Source organism: Halictus rubicundus, unplaced genomic scaffold, assembly GCF_050948215.1.
Source record: "Halictus rubicundus isolate RS-2024b unplaced genomic scaffold, iyHalRubi1_principal scaffold0047, whole genome shotgun sequence".
NCBI classification, from domain to species: Eukaryota; Metazoa; Arthropoda; class Insecta; order Hymenoptera; family Halictidae; genus Halictus; species Halictus rubicundus.
In genome coordinates, this window is record NW_027488588.1 from 1252991 (window position 1) to 1258430 (window position 5440).

General features: G+C 19.8%; 3 pseudogenes; all 3 read left to right on the top strand.

Moving 5' to 3' along the window:
• The first annotated feature begins 453 nt into the window (after positions 1-453).
• On the top strand, positions 454-2727 carry LOC143363422 (cytochrome c oxidase subunit 1 pseudogene; annotated as a pseudogene).
• LOC143363465 (cytochrome c oxidase subunit 2 pseudogene) lies at positions 1978-2727 on the top strand (annotated as a pseudogene).
• Positions 2728-3849: 1122 nt separating this feature from the next.
• On the top strand, positions 3850-4488 carry LOC143363427 (cytochrome c oxidase subunit 3 pseudogene; annotated as a pseudogene).
• Positions 4489-5440: the final 952 nt, after the last annotated feature.

The window sequence follows — 5440 nt, forward strand, 5'->3', positions numbered from 1 at the left end:
CTATATTAATTATCTTTTCTAGATTACTAATAACCTTTAATTATTTAAATTTTAATAATAACAATTTTTTTTTAACAAATTCTAAAATTAGACATAAAATTAATTTATTTGATTATTCTAATTTTAATATTATATTTATTATATATTTTTCATTTTTAACATTTACCTTAATTTTTACCTTTTCATTTATAAACTAAATTTATAATTTTTTAATTTCTTTAAATTTGCAATTTAATATTTTTTATAAACTATATAAATAAAGATTTTAAGTTAATAAAACTTAAAACCTTCAAAGTTTTATATAAATATATATTTAACTTAATTATTTAAATCTTAATTTAATATTAGAAAATTTATTTTCATAAATAAATTTACAGTTTACTCCTTTTATCAGGCATAATATTTCTAAATAAAATTTATTATCAAAAATGATTTTATTCAACTAACCATAAAAATATTGGAATACTTTATTTTATCTTTGCTATATGATCAGGAATAATCGGAGCATCTTTAAGTATAATTATTCGTATAGAATTAAGAACACCTGGAAGATGAATTAATAATGATCAAATTTATAACACTATTGTAACTTCACATGCTTTTATTATAATTTTTTTTATAGTTATACCATTTATAATTGGGGGATTTGGAAATTGATTAGTACCACTAATAATTGGAGCTCCTGATATAGCATTCCCACGTATAAATAATATAAGATTTTGATTATTAATTCCTTCATTATTTATACTTATAATAAGAAGAACTTTATCTACAGGATCAGGAACAGGTTGAACTATTTACCCCCCCCCTATCTTCAATTATATATCACTCATCTTTTTCTGTTGATTTTACTATCTTTTCTTTACATATCGCAGGTATTTCTTCTATTATAGGTGCTATTAATTTTATTGTTTCAATTATATTAATAAAAAATATTTCACTTAATATAAATCAAATCCCCTTATTTCCTTGATCAGTTAAAATTACTGCTATTTTACTTCTTCTTTCTCTCCCTGTTTTAGCAGGTGCTATTACTATACTATTAACAGACCGAAATTTAAATACATCTTTTTTTGACCCTTCTGGGGGAGGAGACCCTATTCTTTACCAACATTTATTCTGATTTTTTGGACATCCTGAAGTTTATATTTTAATTCTTCCCGGATTTGGATTAATTTCACATATTATTTTTAACGAAAGAGGAAAAAAAGAAATTTTCGGAAATTTAGGAATAATTTATGCTATATTAGGAATTGGATTTTTAGGATTTATCGTATGAGCTCATCACATATTTACTGTAGGATTAGATGTTGATACACGAGCATATTTTACATCTGCTACTATAATTATTGCTGTACCAACAGGAATTAAAGTATTTAGATGAATTGCTACTTATTGTGGATCAAAAATTAAAATAAACCCATCAATTATATGATCTTTAGGATTTATCTTCTTATTTACATTAGGGGGATTAACTGGAATTATACTATCAAATTCTTCTATTGATATTATACTTCATGATACATATTATGTAATTGGTCATTTCCACTATGTTTTATCTATAGGTGCAGTATTTGCAATTATTGCAAGATTAATTCATTGATACCCCCTATTCACTGGACTTACACTAAATAAAAAACTATTAAATATTCAATTTATTATAATATTCCTTGGAGTAAACATAACTTTTTTCCCACAACACTTCTTAGGATTAATAGGAATACCTCGACGATACTCAGATTACCCAGATGCTTACTATTGTTGAAATTTAATTTCATCAATTGGTTCATTAATTGCTTTTAATAGAATAATTTTATTAATCTTCATTATTTTAGAGAGATTAATTATAAAACGTTTAATTATATTTAAATATTTTCAATCATCTTTAGAGTGATTACAAAATTACCCCCCTTATAGACATTCATATAATGAACTTCCTATTATTATTTTTAAATTTTAATATGGCAGAATAGTGTAATGAATTTAAGTCTCATAAATAAAATTAATAATTTTTATTAAAATTTATTTATATAATAAATATAGCTACATGAAATATATACTCTTTCCAAGATCCTAACTCTCCATTTGCTGATAATTTATTTTATTTTTATAATTTTACAATAATTATCCTAACAATAATTACTATTTCTACTATATATATAATAATTTTTATTTTAAATAATAAATATTTAAATTTAAATTTATTAAAAAATCACAATATTGAAATTTTATGAACTATCACTCCTATAATTATACTTTTAATTATTTCAATCCCTTCTCTTAAAACTCTTTATTTTATTGATGAATTATGAAACCCTACATATTTTACTATTAAATCAATTGGTCATCAATGATATTGAAGTTATGAATATCCTGAATTTTCTAATTTTATATTTGACTCTTATATAGTTAAATCAATTGAAAATATTAATCAATTTCGTTTATTAGATGTTGATAATCGAGCAGTTATTCCTTATAAAATTCCTATTCGATTACTAGTATCTTCTATAGATGTAATTCACTCATGAACTATCCCAACTATAGGAATTAAAATAGATGCCTCACCAGGTCGAATTAATCAAATATCTTTAATTTCTTTACGACCTGGAATATTTTTTGGACAATGTTCTGAAATTTGTGGTGCATACCATAGATTTATACCTATTGTTATTGAAAGAACAAATTATTTTAATTTTATTAATTGAATTAATAAAAATAATTAAAGAATTAGTTAAATTTTATAACATTAAATTGTCATTTTAAAATTATTATAATAATACTCTTTCATTAGATGTCTGAAAGAAAGAAATGGTCTCTTAAACCAAAATATAGTAGTTAATCGTCTACTTCTAATGATTTTATTCTTTTATCCCTCAAATAAGACCTATATATTGACTTTTACTTTTCTTTTTTATACTTATAATTATATATATATATGTTTCAATTTTATATTTTTCTCCTTTTTCATTTTCACCAACTACTTATACTAATTTAAATAATTTTAAATTAATAAAAAAAACTATTAAATTTTAAATGTTAACAAATTTATTTTCAATTTTTGACCCTTCTACAAATAAATTTTTATCTTTAAATTGATTAATTTTATTTTTTCCTTTAATATTAATAAATTGACCTTATTGATTACTACCTTCACGAATTAATATCTTTTGATTAAACTTCTACAAAAAAATTTTTCAAGAATTTTTTAATTTAACAAAAAAAAAATTTTCATCAAACTTGATTATTTTTTTAACTATTATAATTATATTTTTAAAATTAAATTTATTAAGTTTAATACCTTATATTTTTACACCATCAAGACATTTATCTATTAATCTTTCTTTATCCCTAAGATTATGAATAAGATTTATATTATTTGGATGATTAAATAACACTAATAAAATATTCATTCATCTTCTACCCATAAACACACCAGGACCTTTAATAATTTTTATAATTTTAATTGAATCTATTAGAAATTTTATTCGACCATGAACTCTTGCAATTCGACTATCTGCTAATATATTAGCAGGACATTTACTTTTATCCTTATTAGGAACAACTTTAGAAAATATACCTTATATATTAATTCTTTTTTTTATCCAAAATTTATTAATAATTTTAGAAATTTCAGTTTCTATTATTCAATCTTATGTATTTTCTATTTTAACTTTATTATATTTTAATGAATCTAATTAAATGAAAATATCTCATCACCACCCATTTCATATAGTAACTTTAAGACCCTGACCTTTAATAACTTCATGAAGAATTTTAAATTTGTTATTAAGAACTATTTATTGATTTAATTCTTCTAACTTCAATATTACTATATTTAATTTATTAATTCTATTTTTAATTCTATACCAATGATGACGAGATATTATTCGAGAAAGAACAATACAAGGATGTCATACATTAAGTGTTTTAAAATTATTAAAATTTGGAATAATTTTATTTATTATTTCAGAATTATTTTTTTTTATTTCTTTTTTTTGAACTTACCTTCATTCAGCAATCTCCCCAAGAATTGAAATTGGTATAATATGGCCACCTAAAAATATTATTATATTTAACCCTTATGATATCCCCCTTTTAAATTCAATTATTTTAATTTCTTCAGGATTTACTATTACATGAAGACATAATTTATTAATTAAAAACAAAAAAAAATCTATAACACCATTAATTTTTACAATTCTACTAGGTATGTATTTTTCCTCTATCCAAATAATTGAATATATGGAAGCTCCTTTTACTTTTAACGATGGAATTTTTGGATCAATTTTTTTTATATCTACAGGATTTCATGGTCTCCATGTATTATTAGGTATCATTTTTTTAAGAACAAGATTAATTCGAATATATTTAAACCACTTTTCTAAAATTCATCATTTTCATTTTGAAGCAGCTACATGATATTGACATTTTGTTGATATTATTTGACTTATTCTTTATATCCTAATTTATTGATGAATATATTAAATATATATATATATATATATATATATATATATATATATAGTATAAATAATTACATTTAATTTCCAATTAAAAGATTTAATCAAATAATATATATAATTTTTAATATCTTCATATTTTTTATCTTTATATTTATTATTATTTCTTTAATTATTTTAATTAATTTTTTTTTTCAATAATTATAAATAAAGATCGAGAAAAAATTACACCATTTGAATGTGGATTTGATCCTATTACTAGAGCACGATTACCATTTTCAATTAATTTTTATATTATAACTCTAATATTTCTTATTTTTGATGTAGAAATTATTCTAATTTTACCAATTTTAAAATTACTTAATAATCTTTCAATTTTATCTATTTATACTTTTTTCACTTTTCTTTTAATTTTAATTATTAGATTATGAATTGAATGAACTTGTAACTTATTTAAATGAATTCATTAATTTATATATAGTAATTTTTACATTTAATTTCGACTTAAAAAAAAGAAATTTATTTTTCTTATATAAACAGGATATTAGTTAATATTATATATAACATTAAATTTGCTTTTTAAAATTAAATTATTTATATCTTTTAATTGAAACCAAAATTTAGGTAAATTATTGTTAATAATTTTTTTGAGATTAATATCTCCAATTAAAGAAATATAAATTTAGAACTTCTAATTCTTTTAATATGATTTAATCATAAATATTTCTAAATTTATATAATTTAAAAAAAATATTATAATTTCAATATAAAATTAACTATTAAGTTTATAAATTTATTTAAAAATTTTTAATTATCTTAATATTTTCAATATTAAACTTTTTATTAAGCTATTTAAATAATTATAAATAAATAAAATAAAAATTAATAACACTCTATAAAATTTTATCAACTTTATTATATGAATTGAATATAATCATCTATTCATCAATGGATACACCTTCTGTAAATAAAATATTTTT